Genomic DNA, 24,761 nt, shown 5'->3' with positions numbered 1-24,761 from the left:
CTCAAGTCCTTGGCCATGTCCTGAGCTCCACTTCTACAAACACGCTCTGCACAGCCGGGAAATCTGGTCTGAAACTGGCAACAGAAACACCCCCTCCTGCTACCAGATCCAATGTGCAGCACAGATATATTTCCCCCTAATCCTCCAAAGAGAAAAACAAACAAGCATACAAATGCCAAAACGTTAACTACTCCCCAAATTACTCAGACTACTGCTAATTAGTATAAATTTACAGCAGCTGCACTACTGGAAGTGAGCTCAGACTTTAGCCCTGGAAATTACCAGGGAGTATAATTTTCTACAGTTTTTCTGAACTTATAGAAATCTACAGGAATGTTCCAGTATACTAACTAACTTCATCAGCATTTCTAAGCCTTCTTTATTCTGCTCATACTGGGGTAACCATGAAGCTCACAGGCATGAAATCCACAAATGCATTCCCTCTCAAAGACTCCTGTACACAGCAAGTTCAGCGATGTGTGTCCAGAGAACCACATAGGAGAGGGTGTGGAGCTCTCCAGCCTAATTTCTTACACCTCGTTCATCAGCTCTTACTGATCAGCACAGATCAATGTTGAGGGCTTTGGAGGTGTTCATCATGTTTGGATTTCATTTCTCAGTTTCCTGGTGGAATTACTGAGCAGTGATTTTCTGTGTGCATTATGAAGGCTTGGTCTCAGCAGAATACGATGCAATACATTTTTCTGGCAGGACAAGCTCTAGATCTGTTTGTCACTGTTCTTTAGAAAGGTGGAAAAGTGATCTGGATAATACTAGCCTTGAGTACCAGCTTGAGTTGGCAGCATCCATTACACTCTTGCTATCACCCACCTGCCTTGGTATCTATGTGTCTCAGCAAGATGGCAGAGCTTCTGCAGTAAGTAAGATATAGCCATCAATCTAATACAGCATTGACTAGCAGATTATTTTGCTACTTTGAGTCACCAACTACCACAATCTAGCAGACTTTCCTCCCCGAGTAATTCTCACACATTTAGATCCCACTTCCCGCTCCAGAACTGGAGATAAGATCATAAATAGCTTATGTGTGCTTAAAGAATGGATACAGTAACAGCAGGTAGGCAGACAGGTAGACAGACAGACAGACATGATGATAAGCCATACATCTGGCATGTAAGTATCATGGCAGTGGAATTACCATTCCCCAGCCAAGTTTCACGCTTTGGGGAGTTGTTTTGACATGCTGTCAATGCCGCACCAGAATAACCTGATTTATTTCCCTCGTTCTCTTTGAAAAGGTCTATTTGGTGCCATTTATTTTGCACTCACTTACTCGCCATCCTATCAGGAGGCGGGAGGTCAGCAGGGTCACTCCTAAGAGAGTATCACGTTCTGTACAGAATAGAGAAAACGCTCTAAGTTAGTGGGAAGGGAAGAATTCATGCTGGGGCCTCCTTTCAGCCTCAGCTCTCCCAGAGTGGACTCATATACCTCTTCCCTTCCCACATCCTTGCTCTTCCTTTCAAATGGAAAAGCCAGTACCACTGTTACTGCTATCCCACCAGCAGCAATCCCTCCCTGTAAAGAGCCTGCTTCAGTTTTGCTTCATTTGCACCTCCATCGAGCCTTGGCTGGGAATTCTCAGGACTCCCATCTCAATCCATCCTCCCTGTATCGCACAATAAAATCCTTTAGTTTTTTCTGTCTCTGTATATAAAATAGATGTTGAGTCCCAAGTGGCTCTAAGAGGAGCTGAAGGCACAGCAGTAGACAGAAGGGAGACACATTGCTCATTTCAACAGGGATCATTGAAATGGACTAAGGCATTTTTAGACAGAAAGTACATGGCGAATACCCATATTGGCATATGCACACTTGTAAACACAACACTTGCACCTGGTGCCCAGTTCATGTGCCAGCTGTCACGCTGGTTTTGCTCTGAGATAGCAAACTTCACATCCTTCCAAGCCCACCTCAACCAGGCAAAACACACAGTTTGGCAAGAGCTACCCAGGCAGGGACAACTGTCCCATGGAAGCAAAAAATTGTTGTGACAACAGATCTGCTGCTGAGACACTTTGAATCCACAAACCATTGCAGCAAAAGTGGATTTGATGATCAAAATGCAGTAACTTCAAAGGCAGACAGCACAAGAGAGAAACCATGGGTGAGTCATGGGACCTTTTTCTTCTTCTGGAACGTGACACGGATGGCCAAGGCTGGCACAGGAGTGGAAATAGAGTCAGAGCCTGATGGATCCATCTGTAGCAGAAGGAGCAGCCCAGGGAAGCAGAGAGCACAGGCAACTGTCCAAGCCACTTGACTTCAGCAGCAGCAGCTCAGACCCGCTCGGTAGCAAGGCAGGATCTCCCTCCCACTGAATAACACCTGTTTTATCACTGCCTCCCGCACACAACTAGCCTTTTGCACTCTTTTCTCGATGTTTACATCGGTCAGGAATATTGTCTACACGTCCTATGAGCACAGTCAAAGCTCTAACAGGACAATTTTAACCAGACTCCTCAGCTGGCACCTTTGCTTTGTTTAGTTCATTAGCTGGGGAACATCTAAGCTCGGTACTAGGGGGGGACTGGCCTGGGCATTAGATCATGGAATAAAACAAACTCCGTGTGCAGCTGAGAGCCAACACTTGACACCTGCCTTCTTCCATCTTCACAGCCCAGTACTTCTGCTGCTCCAGTCTACAGGCCTCCATTCAGTTAATCACCCTCACACTTGATAGCTACTGCCTGGCCAGCTGTCCTGATGTTTCCAAACACATGAACCCACTCCCCTGGTCCTCTACACAGAGGAATGAGCATTGCACTCACCACATTGTGTGTGTCTCAGAAATCAGTAGAGCACTGGAAGAATTATGTATGGTTGAGATAAGAACAGAGGCAAAGTATAGACAATTATGCAAAGGTCTCCTTCCCCCCAGGCTGAGCCAGCAGCTAAAGAGAAGAGGCAACTTTGTTGTTTAAAAAAAAATCATTAAAAAAACCAAGTCAACAGTCAAAAATAGAAAGCAAATGCTATTAGGAATAATAATAGCACCCCAGAAGTAACAATCAAAGAACTCAGGATCACGATCTAAGGTAACATAAAAATAGCCACAAAGTCCAAGGGAAAAGAGGGAGATATTTCTAGCATGCACACTGCAAAATTCCCTCTGGAAAGGCAGACGGGTTTGCTTCATTTCCTCTTCAGCTTTTGCTGAAATATCAAACAACACAAAAGCCCCCATTTGCACTGAGAATACAACTGTTGAGTGCATAAGCTCTCTCCACATCACATTAGGCACATTTCCATTCAACCACCAGCCTTTTTTGACTCCCATTCCTATTTTGAAAGAGAGAGAACTCTGAACCAAGAAGCTGGTTTTGACAGTCCTTTATTTGCAAATCTGCTTGTCTTTCAAAGCCATTTTAGCTAGGAAACTTCACCGAATGAGAAAATGAAGCTCTCACTGATTTCTGCATCTGTCAAGAGAAAAGACTTCCCCAGAGAAGGAACTGAGCTCGTCAAGGAGGCTCTCTCCTCCTGTTCCCTGCTGACATGACCTCTTTTCCCTTTCTCACTATTCAATCTGAGCTCTTCCATATCCTTATTATTTAAAATCCAGATGCTTTTCCAGTCTCTACTATCTTAGACCTGTCTCTTCTTCCACTCAGATGACTTCTCCCAGAGCTGTGGTAAGGACCATTTCCTATTCCACATGTTCCTCTTAAATTAATGTAGTAGCTAGAAACAAAAAAAAAAAAAAAAAAAAGAGAGAGGAAGAACAGCAAATGAGCTTATAGAAGAGTTTGCAGGCCATAAATTGAGATCCAAGACTGACAACCAATGCTGTAAAACCAAGAAAGGCTGAGGGAGAGGAGGGCAGCCTTTCTCACTGATTCACACACCAAGCAGCAGGAGGGGATGACGGCCACATCATGGTAAACATAACAGGCTGGTTGAGATCCCCAAACCGGGCTCTTGGAGAGTTGAATAAATACTTCAATGCCCTTCTTAATTACTCTTTTTATTATCATGTTTTAGTTACCTCAAGTGGAGTGTGTGAAGGGATTAGTAAATAATGCTTTCCTTTGTTAACCTTCCTGTCTGCTTTTTGCTGCTCTGCCAAGATCTGACACCCTCCAAAACAAACAGAAAATACATGAATAAATGAAGACTTCATCAGCTCCACAAGGTGTTGAAGCAAGAGTGGTGCAAAAAGGCTCAGTTGGGTTAGTTTGATGGATAGGAGAGAACGTCCCCAGAATTCCCATTACAGAACCTTTTATGGTAGCAATCGATATTGTGGGATTAAAAGAGTTGCAAGATCTTTCCATGTGAGATTTTGTATGACTTTCTGCAGCTCAGAGGCTGTGCTCTGCTTCTTGCAGTACAGCAGGGCTGATAAAAATTCTCAGAGAGACTGTAAGTGTAACGCTGCTAGCAAAGCTCAAACTATTTACCTTGGACTATTTAGGATCCACAGAGGACATCCTAGTAGTTTGAGCAGAGTTGCCTGGCTTGCTACCTTGTTTTAAGCCTTGCTGCCACATGCTGAAGTGTCTAATCCAGGCAGCTAAACAGCATAGCCTGCTTTCATAATGTCTTTCTGTGAAAGCAAATACTGCTATAGGGACATCATGGGCCCAGGTGTGGAAGGACGTGCTGTGTGAGGTCACTTATGGCTAAGTAGTTATCTTCAAGACAACCTTCTCCATCAAATTTTGGGTCTGTGGAGAAGCAGCAACAAAGAGAATGATCAAAAGGGTGATGGTATGAGTGTGGGTCAGCCCTTGGGTCCTGTGATAAGAGGAGAAGGGACCACATGAGATCTGTCTGCCCTCTTGTGAGGATGACAACAGCTCCCGAGAACACAGCAGGGTGCTGGATGCACAGTGTATCTCAGCCCTGCCAAGGAGACACCCACTCTCCACCTGACCTCAGGGAAAGCTGGAGAGGCTCCTGCCATGAGCCTTCACCCTCCTGGTGGCATCTCAGCCTGCTTTACCCACCTCCATCTCCCAGGCACTGGCAGGACTCTGAGCCCCTGCTGCAGGGTGCACAGCTGGGGGCAGGGGCAGCACCAAGACCACCTCATCCAGGACCTTTTTTCTCCCTCTCCCCACTTTGTATTTATATCACAGCCTTGTTTCTTGCCAGTTGTTCTTCCTTGCAGGGAGGGGAAGGAGAAAAAGGGAGTCTCAGTGCCCAAACCCCAACATCCTTCTGAGAGCTTTCTCCTGCCACAGAAAGTCCCTTCATCATCCCTAAGACTAACACAAAAGCGGCTGAGGTTAATATCAGAGAAGCCAAACTATAAACTGAGAATTATGCTTCAGCCTAAATAAATCATAACCTTTGAGGCCAGGTCTGTGGCTGGGCAGGGGAAGTTCTGGGGAGCACTGGGACCCCCCCGGGGGTTGGGAGTGAGGGGATGCAGCGTGCAGGGGCTGAGCACTCAGAGGCTTCTTCCGGCTCGCTGGGACCAACCTCCTTGGCGCTACCCAGGGGGAATCTGCCCTGCTTTTGGGGGGCTTCTGGAGGGAGAGCCTCCCCCTCCACCCCAGGGCCGCTTCCTCTCTCCCTGCGGGAAATGTCCCTCTAATGATTCCCCTGCCTCCCTGCTCTGCAGTTTGTCAGGCCGGCTGACTTCAAGCCATCCTGCATCTGTTTCGCCTAGAGAGCCACGCTCGCCTACATTTTAATAAACCCTATAATTTACACATTTCCCTCATACCCTGTAATTTCACCACCCCGAGACACAGCGAAGGGAGAAAGCGCAGAGCTGGGAGCACTCGTGGAAAGCTCTGCCAGAGAATCAAGAAATAAGTAGAAGGCTTAAATCTGCAGCAGTAAAATAATCCAGGGGAGGGAGCCAACAATGACTGAAAAATAAACATCTCCCCCTGCAAAAGCCCACAGCCAGCCCCGCTCCTTGTAGGCCAGCGCTGCCAAGAGATCGGGTGCACTGGGAAACATGCCTAGGGACTCCAGAAAGAAAAAAAAAAAAAGATGTGGGTTATATGGACCCCTTTTATAAGGCAACTGTTAGCGGTAACTAAGTTTAAATTTATATGTTCAATAAAGTCTCTTCCCCCCCCCCCTTCCAAGTGCCAGAACCACTCGAGGAAGCCGACACACGCTTCCCATTTGAAAATGTGTTATTTGACCATTTTTATTCTCTGCTTTTGTTCTTGGGGCTGCAGCCCCTCCAAAGGCGAGGGGGGGCATTTCTGCGCCAAGATCAAAGCGGTTCTGTGTATACACACACTCGTGCAAATTATGTATTTGTGATCAAGTAACGCAGCATCAGGAAAAGCTAGGCGGGCATGTGGGAGAGTGAGATATTTACACAGGCCTGGCCAGAGGCAGAGGCATTATTTTAAGTGTTTTTCGCTGGTGCCAAGTCATCTGTTCACATATACGTGTGCGCGCGTAAAGATGATGGAGAGACCAGCTCTCCAGAGCCAGGAAATTCAGCATTAACCCCCCAATTCCACAACATATCTGCCTGGACGCCTGACACCCTCCATACCTGCATGCCCCCCAACTTTGCTCGTGTCATGGTGACGGTGTTGTTCAGGGTCCCTGTCACAGCAAGTCACGATTGTGCGTGAACCAGGACTGCTCCAAAACACATCGGCCCCTCTCACTTCCCCAGCACAGCTTTATAGCCCACATAAAGGAATATATATATTTCCCCTATAAAGACACAGCTTAACCAAAGGATCTCGGGTTCTTTGGCATCGGGGGGGAATATAAAATAAAAAGTGAAAAAGAAAAGAAATCTGGGCTGTGCTGCGGACTCCCCAGATGGCAAACAAAAAGCTGCCGCTCGAGTTTTGGAGCAGGAAGAGTAAAGAGCGGAGGGCGAGGAAGGAGGACCGAGGGGTGCAGGATCTGCCGGGACCCCGAGACTCCTGGTTGTCCCCACTTACAAGGGGTTATTCCCTCCTGCCCCCGCCAGCCAGGACCCGGGCGAAGAGCCCCGCTGCCCCTCCCTTGGGTGCGGCGGGGGGAGCCCATCCCGGGGGGATCGGAAAGAGGAGAAAAAGAGAAGCCAAGCCTGGCAGCGTGTTTACGATGTAGAATCACGATAAAACTTACACTGAAATTATTTGACAACCAAACCGGGGTGGGGGGTGGCGGGGGGAAGTTCGAATCGACTCTAAATGTCCTTTCCAGGAGGGTGGCTGCCGGAGGAGACGGCGGGAGGGTGGGTAAAGGTCCCCCGGGGAACTGTAAAGCAGAAAGTCTCTCCTCTGCGCCAGCACGAAGCCTGGGAGGCGCAGACACGGTGGAGAAACTCCAAAATAGGGCGCAAAAACGCAGCGTCCTGGAGCCTTGGGAAACGGGGAGACACACACCCCCACACACACTGCGGGGAGGGAGCCCCTGGGGTGGGGAAGGGGACCCCGACCCTCAGTGATCCTGCTTGTGCCAGGGAGATGCAGCCCCCGGCAACGCGGAGCATCATCCCCGGCCGCACCGCATCCCCAGCCCAGCCGGCTGCGGGGCTGCTCCCCCCCCGCCTCTTCCCCCTTCTCCTTCCACTCAATCTGCATTATTATTAGCAGTATTTTATCCTAGGAAAAACAAACGTCTCCCTCCCTTCCCACCACACACCGGGGGGGTAAGGGGTGGCAGGCCCAGATAACAAAGCAGCTGGTGTGGAACGAAGTTGTAAGGAAATAATTGATATGTAATAAGGCTGAGTGAATCTATCCCAAAGAAAATATTGCGTAAGCGGTTATGATTAAACATGCCCGGGCGAAAGGCGCTCTCATAAAGGAGTAATGGAGCTAAGGAAACAAATGATCATTGGGAATGTTAAACACAGAGGGGCATTTCATCACACAAACATAAATTCAGCTTGAAAGAGACTTAGGAGGAAAAAAAAAAAAAAAAAGAAAAAAGCCCCCCTCTCCCCCCGTTACCCTCAGGTTGTCCGATGGACGCCGTTTGAAGATGCTGGCAGTGCGGGGGGGCGGCAGGAGACCCCGCTGGCAAAGGAGGGCCCGATCCTGCCACACGGTTTTAGACCCGGAGCAGACCCCGAGCCTCCCTCCCCACCCCCCCCGAGCGTGTGGCCGGGCCGGGCGGCCCGTCCTGCCGTGGGGGCACCCCCCACCCCCCCGTGGGTCCGGGCCGCGGATCGGGGCCGGATCCTTCCTCCCGCCGACAGTGAGAAGCCGCAGCAGTGCCTCCATCCCTTCCTGCCCCATTTTCCCCCCTCCACAAAGGGATATCCCCGACCGGGCAGCGCATCCTCCTGCCCTGTTTCTATCCCAAATCCCGCGCCTTTCCCCGTTTTTATTAACAAAGGAAAAAAAAAAAGAAAAAGCCTAATATTATCCCTGATTAAAAAAAAAGCACAAATAAATCGCCAGAGCGTCCCTTCCTTTTAACATCGTTCTTCTCTCCCACCTAAATCCCATTTGTAAAGCCAGGGAGCGCGATCTCACGGTGGGAAAGTTGCGCCGCTTATTCCGGGGCCAAACCTCCACCGCTGGACTTGGTTGGAGCTGGCGGCTTTACAGGCGGCAACGTGCTCTTGGCTGAAGCCCTCGCCGTCAGGCACAGGAATCCAGGCTAGGAAATTCGTTAGGAGGGAAATAATTTGCTGCCCCGACTGCTTTTGGGCAATTTCGGCTCAGGGGAACCGGCCCAAGCACGGCCGGGACCAGCTCCGCTCCCACCTGGCTGCAAAACCAAGCGGTATGCCGGGTCGTTATTAAGCATTTTAATCGACTTAAATCATCATTCTCATTTTACCCCCCGCCTAAAACCACCTGGGGAGGGTGTTTGCACCCACTCGTGGCTACAGGACCGGCCCTGCCATTGTCCCAAGGCCGGGCTGTTTGCAGGGCTGCAGGAGCTTGTTTTCGTTTGAATTAAATCCGGGAAAGTGGGGGGGGGGGGGGGGGGGGGGGAAGGAGAGACGAGGGAGATGTTTGTGTAACAACTTGAAATAATTTACCCTAGAAAAAGGAAATCTGGGCAAGAGTTTATCAGGCAGTTCCCTTTGCCAGCATGTTTAAAATGTATAAGTAATTTTAAAGTGTGTCTTCACTTAATATATTTTCCCCTTTCTCCTTCAGATGACAAGGAAGACCAGTGATTGCAAGATGTCTACAGATAGCGCCCTTTAAGAGTTTCCACATTGTATGGTTAGGGGAAAAAAAAACGTGTTTGTGGTTCCTACGTCCCTGCCGACAACTTTCTTATAGTCTCAGTTTACGGCTCCTATTGTTCGGGCTGCGCACGGCGGCTTTTAAATTACGCTGTTCTCCCCAGCCAAAAAGGGGGGGGGGGGGGGGGCGGAATTCAGGGGTGTCTATGTGTGTCTAATGGGAGAGAAAAGGATTTCCTCTAAAAATACGGAAAAGGGAGAAAAATCCCCAAAATCGCGCCCGAAGTGACTCCCAGAAAATCCAGGTTTAACGGTGGCGCTGGGTTGGGTTTGATGCGGGGGGGTGGGGGGGCATTAGAGAGAATCACTGAACCTTTGGGGTTTGGGGGAAAATAAAGCGGTTTGTCGATAATATTCGCGAGGCACCCATTTTCTTGGCAGACGCGGGACCAGGCTGAGAGGGAAAGAAGCTGTCTGGCCTCGGGCAAAGCCCGGCTACAGTTAGGTTTGGGATTAAAAACCATCATCGCGATCGCTACGAAATCAGAGCCGCTCGAGAGATAAATCACAACGGCTTCAACACAAGAGCAAAAAGTTGTTGTTGGGTTTTTTTTTTTTTTTGCCTGTGGAAAAGGAGGCGAATTCCCTGCTTTCCAGACAGAAAACACTTATTTTTTTTCCTGTCCCCATAATTTAAACCCCGAATATCTCCTGCTCCGGAGAGCTCTCGCAATGCACTTGCTGAAGAAATCACGGCCGCGCTTTTTGCCAGGGAGAGCTCCCGGGCGGGTGTGAGTGTCTGGAGAGTTTTCGCAGGACTTTCTCCATCTCGGAGGGAAGATGTTTCATTTCTGATTTCCTCCTTGCCTCTTCCACAGGGGTGCGGAGAGCTCCCTCCCACCACCCTGCGCTCAAATCAAAGCTTTGAAACAGCCTTTAAAGCCGAAGGAAGAATGAGCCGGCTCATTCCTTCGGCTTCGTGTTGAATATTAAGATCGGTCGGACAAATTAGCAGGGGTTTCTGCAGGATGGAGCAGCCTCGCAAAGAGAAGGATGGAGAAAATTGTCCTGAGCTCCAGGAAAATATATCTTCTTGGAGCAGGCAGCAATGGCAGCCGGCAGTTAGTTTTTGCACAAGCACCCACAGCGGCATCAGGCAGGAGAAATAAAATTTTCCAAATAATTGTGCGCAGAAATGCGTTTACCCACGGGTTTCCCAAAGCATCAAAACAAGCCGTGAAACCGATTTGCAGGATCGGGCTCTTTGAATTGCCAAATATTTGTTTAGTTTTGTTGATTTGGGGAGTGGACATCATTTAGGATCCTGAATCCATTTTACCCTGACCTGGACTAATACAAGCCAGAAGTTACTCGCATTTTAGGCGCATTTAAAACCCCGTCCTAAAACTAGCCCTGAAAAACCCCGGGGTGGTGGAATCGTTACTGTCACGTTACCAACTCGATGTTAATTCTCCAATCACAGATTTTACTCCAAATCACCCCAGTGTAAAGACATTATTTTTCCCCGTGTACCGATCTACCTCAGCCCTACCACCGCTTTTAGTTTTTACGAATTTGTGAACGGGCAAGGAGGCATCTTCAAGCTCTCGGGCAACAAGAAAATCATCGAAACGCGCTTTTCCCGGCAGAGAACGCATTCACTGGGGAAAAAAAAAAAAAAAACAAACACAAACAAACAAAAAACCCCAAACAAACAAACAAAAAACCCAAACAACAAAACATCTTTATTCGTCCCCGTGTCCCCGGGGTTTTTTCCTGGGGGCCAGAGGCGCGCAGCCGTCGGGGCCACACCTCGGACCCTGCTCAACCTCAGCCCGCAGAACCTGTCCAGGCGCATTTTGCGCCCCTCGATTGACACAGGGAGCACGCAGCGGCCGGGCCGTGGTTTATATGAATCATGGTTTTCATTATTTTCGAGGTGGGAGGGAGGCGGAAATAGAAAAGAAATATATGTATTTATGCTGAGCTACTTCTTGGACATGAGCAGCGGCAAAGGCGGAGATACAGGACAGAGCCCCGAAAGGGCCGGGCGCTGCTCGGTAGCAGTTTTCTAAACACATGCGTGTGTCCTCCGGCTCCTCGAGCCCCTATCCTGCCTGCCCTTCACCCCGCCACCCGCGGAGGCTGCGCGCTTCCCGCGGGAGAGCTGCCCTCCGCACCCGCGGAGCCGCAGCCGCATCCCCCTGCTCGCCCCGTCCTTCGCAGCCACGGGGAGGGAAGAGCCAACCCCTCACCCTCCATGACAAGCTGCTAACTCACAACGCCAAACAGCGTCTTAGAAAACAAAACGGACCAAAACCAAATAATTTAAAAAACCCAAACCCGAAGCTTTGTGCCATCTATAATCAGGGGGTGCCGGATCCCACCGACGGCGCAGGAAAGGGGAGGCGGGGAAAGGGGGTGGGTTTTTCTTTGATGAATTCCTAAACAATTCCTATTATTACTTTCTTCACCAACCAAGGGTGAATACGGGGTCCAAATGGCAAGATTTGCTTTTCAAAGAGTAACATGAAATCAAAACACCTGTTATACATTAGCTCTCTCCCACTTCCACCTCCCCTGTAAATGAAATCATTTAAATAAAATAAAGAAAGAAAAAATATAAGAGAATAAGCTTATTGTTTTTCTCCCCAACATATGGGATCAGAGCTGGAGAACCGGGCATCATTTCAGGTGAACAAATGAATATTAAAGCATTTGGGAAGCGACCAGGCAAGTTCTACCAGAGCATCTTTAGGCACATTCGCATCCAAAAGCGGTGGAGGCAGAGGCAGTCCCAGACCTACCCCAGACCTACCCTCAAACTCAGACACCCGGAGGGAGGGCAGCGAGCCCAGAGGCACCCGTCAAGTGCTCACAGCCCCAGTCAGCGCACCCCAAACCCTCCGCACCCACGGGTGGGGCCTCAACACCCCCCTGCCACAGCCAGCACGTGTCCACCCCATCGAGTCCACCCCACGTACGTCAGGCCAAGCCCACCCATGCCCACCCACTGGGGTATCCCCACACATTCTCCCATCACAGCTGCCCCCACTCGTGTCCATCCCATCGGTGCCAACCCCAGGCGTGGCCCTGCAGCCCGGACCAGGGGAGCCAAAGGGCAGCCCCCAGGCAGGGGCAGGGGGTGGGGGGGGGGAGCCTGGGGGAGCCCCCCTTTACCTTGGCGGCAGACAGGGGCTCGGCAGAGGTCTCATGGATGCCGAGGCCGCAGTGGCCCTGGCAGCAGGCTCGGCTGGCTACGGGCCCTATTTCCGCTTGTAACTACGAGGGGACCCAATGCCTCTCCTCGATAAGGTATCACAGTGTCTCTGCAGTCGGCGGTCAGCACCTTAGCTTGGAGCTCCACGGCACCGCTGGCAGCCGTGCCGGGACAGCGGGGAGATGTCGAGGCATTTCTGGGAATAATCACATCACACAAGTGCTTACATTCCGGCTTCCTTTCTCTTTATCCCTACCACCAAGTTTGAAGTCACACCTTCTACCGGATTGTTTAAGGTCTCCGGGTTGGAGTGGGGGTGGGTGGCAGTGAAGGAGTGCGTGTGTGTATATGTGTTGTGAGGGGGGGGTTGCTGGTTGTTAATCTATAGGGTTCCTCCAGGCCAATAAAACTAACATGGTCAGAAATTTCTTCTTTTCAATAGAAACGTCTCCCTCTCCCCCCCTCCTTCAACCCCTAACCCTTTCTGTTTGTTTTTTTGCCTGGACTTAAGGGTCTGCAAGGAGTGCTGCAAGGTTGGGAGTCCCGAAAGCTGCTCAGACGAAGCTGCAAAGTAACAAAAAGACTTTGTTTTCCCTATACAGTCACACAGGAGTTCTGGTATATGCATACACATTGTGGAAAATGCACCTGGACAGGAGACTATATAAAAGTATCTTATACACAGGCACGCGCACTACGGTAGGTCTCCTGAAATGCAGCTGAAGGCCTTAAACCTGCAGCATCCCGGAGGCTCCACATATGCGCTGGTATGAAAATAATCCGCAGTAAACATCTGTGGGTGTGTGCACACAAATACCTCTTTACACATCTGATACACACTTTACATATACAAGCATTTATCTTAATTAGTGTTAGTTCTTCAAAACCTGAAAGGTGGGATTTTGACTGGGAGCTGGGTAGCTCCCAGCGCTATAAGTAGCTCTGAAAATTCACTTTTCTTGCAGAAAATCACCCACCAGAATCTTTTTCATCGGGTATTTTGCTGTATTCCCCCTCTGCTCTCTCTCCAGATTACCTACGGCTTTGTGCTACCATCTACTGTACGCTGTGCTCGCCTCTTCAACCCCTTCATCTGAGGAGCGACTGGAGATCTACTCGGAAATCGGAAAATCAACCTGAACACTCATTTGTGTAACAGGTCAGCAGAAACAAGCACTGATGGTGCTTGCAATGTGCTGGTAGGTCAGTTGAATCCCCTCTGATTATGTTTTATATCAGGCACTCAGCTTCTCTGCTGAGCAGTAGCACTCCAGAAGACACAGGCTGGTTTATATACTTTCTGGTCCCGTCCCCCCCCTCAAGATACAGGATTTTGCTGTTCTACAAAAATGGCAATTTTGGGCAGTGGAAACTGGTCATGAGGCACCCAGCACTTGCACACTTTAATGGGGAAGGTAAAATCAAGCAGATGGAGACAAGTGCTATCTGACTGGGAGGCAGTGTGGACTATTGCATGGCTACTGTCAGAGGGCAAAGCCTTTGGCAGCGTCCTTGATCTCGCTGTTACCCTTCCCATCCTTCATTTACGTCCCTCTTTTCATGCTGTAACCACCCTGGGACCAGTAACTGTCTCTTCTTCGCGTAGCTGTTGGACAAAACCAGGACCCCCATCACACTATGACTCTGCTGTTTTCTAATAAATAATCAGAGCATATGCGCACCATGCCTATCACCGCAAAACCCAGGGTTTGGCTTGGATTTCTAGTTATCACCTAGTGCCAATAATAATAACAATAATAATAATAATATGAACATTGCTTTGTGGATTCAAACCTGCCAGCAAGGCAGTAAGCCAAGTATTACACTTGTGGGAGGTATCTTGCAGAGTACTCCAAGGATCTTTTGTTAGGTCTGGCCTTATTTAATATTTTCATTAATGACCCTGTAAATGGATTACACAGCCCATTAATAAAATTGGCAGATGCTACCCAGTTAAGGGAACTCATGAAAGGCAAGAGAGGATTAAAAAAAGGGGAAAAAGAAGACAGAGGAAAGCAGAAAGAAAGGACAGAGAAAGAGCACACAATTATTTGTGAGGATTAAATTCAGGGAAAAGTGGCTGAACAATTATTCAAAATCCAGATTCTTCAATTGTGGTTTTATCCAAAATCCAGTAAAAATATATTATTAGTCCCAGAGAGAGCACGGGGCAGAAGGTTAGCCTGAAGTTTGCAGTAAGGAGTGCCGGGAGGGCAGGTACCGCAGCAAGAGCTCTGCTCACACACGGAGGTGGGATACAAGGGACGTGCACCCTATTGCTGGGCAATTGCCAAAAAAGCCAGAGAAAGTTTTAGAAGCACAGAAAGAAATGCTCATGCTGAAAAGGGCAGAAAGGACCTTCAGTTTTGAGGACAAGTATCATCAGGTGCTACACACAGCTAGTGCAGAGAAGCCCCCATATCTTTTGGGGTTCCCTGTGCTTCTGCCATGTATCATCAGATCGATCTGTTACAGCTGGATCACTTGTAGTTTGTGATAGTGATCCAGAAGATGCCAGACCACAGTAGATCTGATAGAGGCTGCTAATCTTGGACCTTGACTGCCCACCTTTCCCCCTCAGCTCTGTTATGGGCATCCTGGGGAGCATCTGAAAAATAACACTCCCTAACCATGAAGGGTCTGCGAGGATGAGCATAAAGAGAAAATACACTTGCTCTCCTTTATTGAATATCTGGAATCCTATGACTGTTGCCCACCCCTTGGCCCATTCCCCAGAGCACTGACAGGGTGCTGGTGGGGCCCGAGCACACCGTCCCTCTGCTCCTTCCTGTTGGGCAAACAAGAGCCTGGCAGTAAGCAGCCCAGGAAAGATGAGGCTATACAATGAAGCACAGGCGATTTTACAATGAATAAGCAGGAAAATCCTCCCCACAAGCTCTGCTGGCCTGAGAAGGGTGGAACGTGTTTCAATTCTCCACTGACTAGAGACTTAAAAGGCCAGAATCTCCTGAACAAAAAGTGAATTGATCAGGTACAAAGTGGGAACGGGGAAAAAAGAGGATGAACAATATGACCCAATAGGTGTTTCTACCTCTCTCCCCTCTGATTGCCATTTCAGGATGTATAGATGGATGCAAAGCAAGAAGCAACATGGGCTTTCCAAGTGGTTACACAGGTGCTAGCAGAAGAGCTTAGGTACCAGCAAACATACCAGGTGTTCAGAGCCCCTCTGTCAGAACAGGGCTGTGGATTTAAACTGAACCAGGGACATGAGCACAAAGTACCAGATGTTCCACCGATGGAAATCAGAATGAATCCAATGACACCAGGAATCCTATAGCAACACAGGATGGGCTGAGGCTCTATATACTCAAAGGCTGTGGATTTGAGTGTGTCCTGCTTACAGAGGCAGGCAGACTTACATGGACAAAGTATTCATGCCTTAAGCTTTTACAGGTTATTGGACACTTAACTTCTGAGGATCTGTTATGCCAAGGACTGTAGCTTGATTAAAATCTGCTTCCAGGTGTCACAATTTTTTCCTAAATAATAATGATACTACTACTTCTAAAAGACAAAGAAGGAAGAAAAAAACCTAATGCTGGACCCAGTTTACCATTGCATTACACCTGTTTTACATCACACACACAAAAAAGAATTATACCAGTACAAAACCTACCTGTTTCAAAGAATCAAGCCTCTATTCTAATCCTGACCATTTCATTGACATACAAATGCCTAAAGCCCTAAGTATTTTAACATTTTCTCTTTCCCTTTCAGCACTTGCTATTTAACTGTTTGCCTTTTTCTTTTTACACTGGGTCACCACTACAAAAATCTTAGCCAAACTATGTGAAGCCATGAATATGATTACAGCCTGCTAATGTAAACAGGCAGGAAGGGGTAAAATAGGTGGTGGTTGGGTTTTTTTTTTTGGTGTGTGTGTGAGAGAGAGAGGGGGATCCAGATCCAGTTTATAAACATCCATCTCCAGTAATGAGTCCTCTAGGAAGAAATGAAAAATAGCCCAGGCCTGGTAAAGTCAATTAAGTTGCTTTTAAATAAGAGGTTACCCAGAGAGGCCAAGAGTTAACATGTAAAGGCTTATTGCCAGTGCTGTAAAAAATAAAAGGAGGCTTGAATATTTGAAGACATTTGGTTGCTATTATAAACAAGTGGATCTAATAGTGTGGGTACATTCATAGACTAACTGTAGAAGTTGGGCATCTTATAAGGACACATTGAAAGGAAAAACTGCAAGGTTCCCTGGCTAAATAATTCCAAATGGGTCATTATAAAACCACTGATACAACACGTGTGGTTAGGACACAGGGCATTTATAAGAAAAGCTTTTCAAACCAACCAATAATGAGCAGCTAACAACAAGAGCACAGCCAAAGGTGTATGTAATCTGCGGAGAACACATGGCAAAGCTTTACGGTGCAAATTCTTATAATGACCCGGAGAGCAGATGGCCCTGACACCAGTTCAAGCCGTTTGGAAAAATCAGCTAAGGTTTATCACATTCTTGAGATTCGGAATTGGGAAAGTGAGCTTAGTGATCATAGAATCATTCAGGTTGGAAAAGACCCTCGGGATCATCGAGTCCAACCATCAGCCCAACTCTACAAAGTTCTCCCCTACACCACATCCCCCAACGTCTCATCTAAACGACCCTTAAACACACCCAGGGATGGTGACTCCACCCCCTCCCTGGGCAGCCTATTCCACTCTCTGACCACTCTTTCTCTGAAAAGTTTTTTCCTCGTGTCCAGTCTGAACCTCCCCTGTTGCAGTTTAAAGCTGTTCCCTCTTGTTCTGTCACTAATTACCTGTGAGAAGAGACCAGCACCAACCTCTCTACCATGTCCTTTCAGGTAGGTGTAGAGACTGATGAGGTCTCCCCTCAGCCTTCTCCTCCTCAAACTGAACAGTCCCAGCTCCCTCAATCTCTCCTCACAGGATTTGTTCTCCAGTGATGGCATCTTCCAGGGAGGAAAGGGCTGTATTTCAAGAGACAAGAAATGAAGGAAAAGACAAAGTGATTACAAAGGTGCTACTCTTTTCTGATAGAAAGTCCAAATTTTTCTCCTCAGAGCAAAAGACTCGTTTTTGTTTGGGTTTCAAGGAGATTACACTGGACTGCTAAAGTAATCTGGGCACAGATCTGTAATTCTTGAGAAGACAAGTATCTTGGAGGTGGAGAGGCATCATAAGCCCAGGCACCAAAGTCACCTTCTCGCAGAGGTCAGTGCTGACCCACGCTCCCTCTCCCATGCAGGGCAGCTTCCCAAGACACCGTGGGCTGCCCACTCTTCCCATCGGAAACGATGGCAATGCTCCAGCTCCGTCAGGACCGATCCATTCCCACAGCACGCGTGGCACCCCTGTGAGATGTAACATGTCCATCCATACCAACGTAGCTGTATCCACAAGATTTGCTAGTTTTTCAAGGGAAAACAGTCACTGACTGGCATAACTGACAAAGCCACAGCACCCCTTCCCAACAGCAGAGTCAAGACATCTGGCAGAAGTTTTGACCACCACAGACCCTACCTGCCACAGCCTGAGGAGCAGCTTGAAGTTGGCCACTGACCTGACCTATTCATCCCCCCACACCATATATTTAAATATCTGAGCCTCTCTTCGTCTTTCACACACTCATCTTTGTATCATACAAGTGAGGGACAGCAGATGGGAAAATAAGGTCCAAGGAAACAAGGGGGGCCATATTTTATGATCCTAAAAAGAGAGACAGACCCTGCAATGAGGAAGCTTTCAGAAACATCAGCACAGACTTAAGCATTAAACTGCTCCTGACTACACAACAGAAGAAAATTCCCTCTGCCCATGGTAGACCCAGAGGCGAGTCTGCCCCAGCTGAGGCTACAATGTGAATTCCCAGGAGATCCAGTATCCCCACGCAGGATGCACCTCTTCAACATAACAAAGGGGAATGAGGGATCGGGATTCCCATTTTGAAATTAAAATTTGAACATTGGATCCCTCGGCATGGATCAACGAGTTGCTGCTCCCACTCTGGAGTGCAGCTCTTATTTCCTGCATGCTCAGTAAGCAGCAGAATGGTGGGACCACGTGCCCTGCCTTTCCCAAGCCTCCTGCCTGCCTGCCTCCTTCACACCCGCCTGTCAGCTGCAAGGGAACACGAGATCAGCAAACACAAGGTCAAGCGAATTAACGTCACCAGAAAGGAAATGGGGTCAGAGTTAAGCGGCATTCCCCTGCATCGACCACAGGCTGAGAGCGTGGACGGGGACAATTAACTCAGCAGCTTGATGAGGAGACTACGTCTTCAGTCCCCTTTTCCTTTGAAGGGAGAGGAAGGAAAGGGTAGCCACCAGAAACCATTGCTACCTTACAGCACCCACCTGAAGGACCAACCAGGAACACAGCCCCACCACACCTGGCTGCAGGAAGAGCCCTGCTGATCCGATAGCAAAGGCGGCTCCTGCCCCAGCTGCCCTCTGGAGAACAGCATGGGATGGCAGAGGAGGAGGTAGGAGTGCAAATCTGCCTCTATTTGTTTAAGTCACCAGTAAATTAGTGCTGCAAATCTGCCAGGCTGACCCTGTGGTTTCAGTGAGATTTTTTCTGGCTTTCTGGTCTGGGGTATTATACACACAGGTTTCCTTTCTAGCCCTTGATAAACATTTCTGACCAACTACTCAGAAAGAACAGGGTGGGGGCAACATTTCCAAATCCCAGCACGAAAACCCCAATGCCTCCCCCCTCATGTAAACACTGCTCTTGTCACAAGAGTCCTACGCATGGCTCCCAAAGCAGGGGCTGCCTCTCCCAGCCACAGTACCTGCATGCTGCAGGGTCAGCCTGCCAGCCAGCTACAGGAAGGGTCAGGCTGGGTGTCAGCGGGTGTGTACCGCGCCGGGGAAGCCCTGAGATTATTTATTCACTTGCGCCAGCTCTATCAAAGAGAAAATCAGTGAGATAATGGGGAGAAAGGAAAGAGAGGCTGGGTCCATAGGGGGAAGAAGAGTCAGGTCTGGGGGGATGCCAACAAAGGGTGTCCATAAAATCCCTAAAACCTGGGTTCAGAAATTGTTCAGAGCACAATTCCTACCCTCCAGAGACCCCACCAGCATCTGAAGGCAGCAGGCACAGCAGGGAGCAGATGTGGCTTGGGCAGCGCTCCCCATCCTTGCCAGTCACGATCAGAGCAAACACGTGTGGCTCTTCCAAAGCTGAGGTGATGGCCTCCACCTTGGAGCAAACTAAATAAAGCCTTCTTGGATCTATTTTGTGGGTGAAAAGCCCTCTCTTTCAGGGATGTGCTTAGTGTCACAACACCCCGTGCTACAGGTCATAAAACCCGGACTTTCCAAGTCTTATTTCCACGGACTTTCCAAGGACTCCATCTTGGTATGATCCTCTGTAGAACAAGGCCCCAGTACTTGGCCTATTTCCCTAAGGAAAGCAGATGAGCTCTGCACACATGTACCTGCCTCTGTTAGTTCATTTGTCTCTCGTCTCCGTTCACAGTTGTGGAGTGTTTGGTCCCATTTCCACCACATTTAGCAGCCTGCTGTCGCTCTTATAGAAACAAAGGTCCTGTGCAACGTGGAAGAAGAAAAAGTCGGTGCCCTCAGGCAGCCACATGACTTCAGCCACACTATTGGACATCAGAGAAGTGACAAATGGGAGCTTCCTTAGAGAAACTACACAAGCAGCAAGAAGTTCACTGGACTAGACACCAGAAAATTCCTCTCTGAGAATACGTTTGGCAACGAAGTTTCTTCAGTTTCACTACTCATTTTCCCTTTGCAAACATGTTTTTAAGATCTACTGCAGAAGAGGTCACTAGGGAGAGAGGGCTCACACCATGGAAGGACTGGTCCACCGTTGCCCATGCTGGCAGTAGTCTTTCTGTTTATCAGGGAGGAACCACAAGTCAAGCTGTTCTCCAGGAGCATAGGATAACACCTTCTGCAGCATGACTGTGGTGGTTGGAAGAGCCACAGTGGCACTGTGAGCTGAGGTCTCACCGATGGGGCAGGGAGCCTTCTCAGACTAATGGCAAAGGATGGGAAGAGGATGCAGAAAGATCAGCATCAAGTGCAATGCAGAGGGCTGGCTCTAGGCACATGCAATTTAGCAGGTGCCTTGGCAGCAGACTGCCATGCAATCAAAGAGCTGTCATCTGTGCCAGAGCCCCAGGGAGCCAGGCTGGCTGCTGCTGTGGAGGGCAAAGAGCTGTCATGTCATGCTGAAAAGCTCCCCCAGCAGAAAAAGCCCAAGTCTTCCAGCAGCAGCAAGCGAGCCAAACCCAGGTGGACTCCTTGCCAGCTCCTTCTCCTTCCCCTTCCCACAGCACAAGCAGCCCAACCCCAGCCTCTCTGCTGTGTCTGGCAAGTTTAGTTTGTCCTGCAGCACTGAAAAGCCTCAAGCCCGCTCTGGCTGTGCTGCTCCCAGGTAATATCTGTCACGCATATAAACCTCATAACATACACCTCATCCCTTCTTCCACACACAAAGCATCTCTCCTAAATCCCCCTTGTGCTAAAATACAAGAGTAGGAAAGAGAGAAGAAACAGAGATGTGTGACTGAGTTACAACCAGGTCCTGCAGCTGGAAGGAACTGGATGATCTCATAAATCCTTGAATTCTTGAGAACAGCAACTCTCTGCTTGACTTCGTTCAACCCTTATCCCTGGGACACTCTACCCATGTAGTAGGAAGGACCAGGAGCTGATCTGTGCCTGTATGAGCATCAGCCCTGTGCTACCACTTGACTTTGCATGCTAAGGTGGTGCACAGGGACATGGACCGCTCAGCCTAGGGGACAGAGCAGCGGGCTGGCTCTCAAAACCCTCATCCCTGTCCTTCACTTTTCTGTGCCTCATTTTCCCCATCTGCAAAAGGAAGACTCTGCATATGGGAAAAAACCTTTTGTATCAGCCAGGAGACAAAATCCACTTAGTATTGCATCAAAAAAGGAAAAGTGCCCCTAGAGGGAGATCAGTCAGCATGGGGTTGTCCCTACGCTCCAGCTTCGATTAGATCCTCCACCACAGAATAAACAACTTTCACCTTGCCGTGACCCCAGGGAGTCCTACAGCCCGCCTACATGGCAAAGCCGCCAGCGTCCCCACGGAGCCAGAGGAGCCCAGAGCCTCCCACTTGCGAGGGACGGGTGGGCAGCCTGGCCAGAGCCAAGCCTAGCTGGGACCCATGCCTGCCTGACCGTGGGTCCCATGCCACCGGCACACGGGACACCTGAACTGCAGAGCAACTGCTGCCTTTAGCTGAAATAAAGCAGCTCAGCATGTGGAAAAGAGCAGAGTGTTATTGTGCTTCACCTATATATAAATAAAATAATTGTGCTTCTTTGGGATGAAATATATATTCAATATATGACATATTGTGCTTCATAGCTGAAATACATGTATCCAGTCTGCCCGTATATTACTCCTATACTTCTTGTCAGGCTTCTCCCCCAAGCTGAGGGGGAGGGATCCATCTGAGCTACCAATTAAAGCCCAGCTCTCGTTAAAGGGACCATTGTAGGGAAGGAAAAAAAAAAAAAGAAAAAGATAATTCTGTCAGCACAGATGTCTCCTACGCTGAGGGGTTTGCAAAGAAATAAAACCTGAGCCGCTATTATACCATTTGCAAAGTTATAGACTGTAAATAAACAGACCGGAGCAGTTCCCCCACCTATAAGATACCGCAAGTCAGCGGACAGCACTGACAAGCCCGGGTCTTGCCGTAACTAGCTTATCTTTCTAATCCTCTGGATTATTAATAGTAGTAGGGCTGTGATAGAGTCCAGAGGCCACGCCGTGACAGACACCACCGTGTGAAGCATCCTACAAACACACGGGGAGAGGCCACTCCCGCCTCTCCAGAGTTTGCAAGGCAGAAGGATGGGACAAGGCAGGCACAGAAAGATGAGGTGAGGTGCCCAAGGCTGCAGGCCATACTAGTAGCAGAGGAGAAAAAGAATCTGCTTTCTCCTGAGCTCTTTGCCTATCCCACCAGGTTCAGAGCAGGATTCTCACTGATTCTGTCTCCCACAGTCCTCTGGCAACACAGGTGAAGAGAATACTGGCAACATCCTCCGTTGGCTTGATGATACAGCAAAGCCACACTAAAGGCAGAGAGAGGATCAGGACCATGCAGGACCCAGCCTCAAAGTGATCAGCTCACTACTCAATCTGACACAAAATCCTGTTCCTTTGCTATATTTTTAGCAGGGTTGATCTGCCATCAGCTCAGTCTGGCTGTGGGGTGAACAGGCTCAGGTGCCTGGGGCAGCAGTAAGAGGAGATTGGTCCTGCTCCTCCAGCCTCACTGACACCCTCCAGTGGGATTCCATCAAGCTCCTGGATGACGTAAAGGAAAGCCTGAAGTTCAACAGAAGCTCACAGCAGTGCCAAACCCAGAGTCTCTGCCTGCCCCCTGCCCACCTCTTACTCCCACTCACTGCGTTAGAAGCAACCTCTCGCTCCTAGCTCTGCCCATGCTTCTGGGACCGCACAAGCCTGGGTGAATAGGACAACTCTCTACCCACAGACAGATCTTCTAAGCTACCCACAGCCCTCGGCTGGGTCACCAGCCTGATTGCTGGTGTGACGCCAAACACTTTGAATGCCCCTGCTTCCATCAAGGTCATGGCTAAAATTCCACATCGCCCTCTTCCTGCATCCTCCTACTCAAAGCCAAGCCCCCACTCTGAATCTGCTGTCCCTGAGAGCATTCACTTTGCCTCTTGCTCATTTAACTTGGCTCCTGCCTGGATGCCCACAAAGCCTTGAATTTCCTGCTGGCTCAGGACTGCTCGAGCTCAGCCCTGTTTCCTCCAGAGGCAAATGGGTGCATTCACCATAGCAATAAAAACCAAGCGACATTCTGGGCATGGGGCCTAATCCAACTCCCAGTGAGGTGGAGGAAGGTTATTGCATTCAAGGGGGGCGCTGGGGGGGAAAGGCAGGAGGAGGGTCCGGATGGCAGGGATGGGACAATGACACTGCCAGCCTGGGGGACCTCTTCCGAGGTCACAGCTGGGAAGGCAGCAAGTGGCAAATGCCTTTTCCATTGCGTGGATGCCCTCTTGTTCTCATTCATGTTTTCTCAGTGCTACCTTGTGCTTCTTAAGCAAGCCATAAATTCAGTCATATGGGTTTTCTCTGTCCTCTTTTTTTTTTTTTTTTTGACATCCATTTAATGACTTTTCTCTTTAATATATGGCAGGCATTTTCCTTCTAAAATACCTGAGGTTTAGGACAGGTAGTAAATGGAGACCTCTCACAGAACCACTGGCCCAGAACCCAGTCTTATTGGCGCTTAGAAAAGGAGATCCATTTTTCCTCTCTGCTCTTCAATTAGCTGTAATGTTTGCCTTTAAAACATAAAATTAGAAGCCTTTTTGGAGGCACAAAGCAATATTATACTGCAAAACACATTTTTATTCTCCCCTCCCTGCTACGAGTTTAGCACAGCAGATATATTAGACAGCTGGTTTCTAGGCACCGCTCTCTTCTGAAGATTTAAGGTCCGACTTTCAGTTCCCTGTGAAAATAATGACCTCCCTTGCTCTTTGTAGGCCTGTGCTTGATCCTACTCATATTAGCAGGACCTTTCAGGTTGAATACTACAGGATTTAGTGCTGAAAAGCAGAGGCATTGAACAGACAAACATCTCAAAGTCCATCCGACTGAGCCATTCATTGAATATATAGGTCACAAATTCTTGTTCAGTACTGTCAGGCCTTCTCACATACCCAAGGGCTGCTTTCTTAAGGAAAGGCATAACACAGTCATTCCAAATGTCTCTAGTGAGGAATCAAAGCACAGGGATGGTGAAGACTCAGAAAGTGGGTCACTGGTGGGACATGGTGATTGAGATCCCAGGGATCCATACTTGAATGAGGCTGTGCTGAACACAAGACTGGGTCTAATGCCAGCCCCTTCAACCCTAACTCCTGCCCAGATCAGGATTACCAGTGGTAGCCTCAGCCCACCGTTGCCCCACCATGGCAAAGTCCTGACACAGGAGCCACATCTGAAGTACCAGAGTGCTGCATGCAGCTCACGAATCACAGGATAGCTACTCTTGCTTAAAACGACCAGAGCACAACTTAATGCTTCTGCTGAACCTGAGCATGCACAAAACACTTCCCACTCTGGTGCCCCCTTTTGCATCGAGTCCAAAGAGGCTTTGAACCCATCACTACTCCAGGTGGGCGGCTTAACCTCGAATTATAGCAGCTGACGCTTTTGGCTCTGGAGATCTCTTCTTTGATTACCGTGAGGCTGTACAACACAGCCATGGCCACCCATACTTTTGTGAATCTTTAGTCAGATGGTATTACAAAGGTGAAGCCAACCAAACTCAGAGGAACAACTCCACTGGTTGTACTCAGTGGGGATATCCAGCTGGTCCATGCCATTCTCTTCCTGGCATTGGCCTTGCTGTCACAAATTCATAAATAAACACATTCTGAGACAA

General features: G+C 48.8%; 1 protein-coding gene across 1 annotated transcript in view; it reads right to left on the bottom strand.

The window, feature by feature from the left end:
• TBX5 (T-box transcription factor 5) overlaps positions 1-12,383 on the bottom strand; it is a 71,005-nt gene extending 58,622 nt beyond the window's left edge. The window contains exon 1 of the mRNA XM_074887308.1: positions 12,275-12,383. The gene's annotated coding sequence lies outside the window, so the exon portion shown is untranslated. The remainder of the gene's footprint in view (positions 1-12,274) is intronic.
• Between the last annotated feature and the right edge of the window lie 12,378 nt (positions 12,384-24,761).

The sequence above is a fragment of the Strix uralensis genome, chromosome 17 (assembly GCF_047716275.1).
Source record: "Strix uralensis isolate ZFMK-TIS-50842 chromosome 17, bStrUra1, whole genome shotgun sequence".
NCBI classification, from domain to species: Eukaryota; Metazoa; Chordata; class Aves; order Strigiformes; family Strigidae; genus Strix; species Strix uralensis.
The sequence above is the reverse complement of the archived record's forward strand: the minus strand, read 5'-3'. Positions and strand labels throughout refer to the sequence as shown.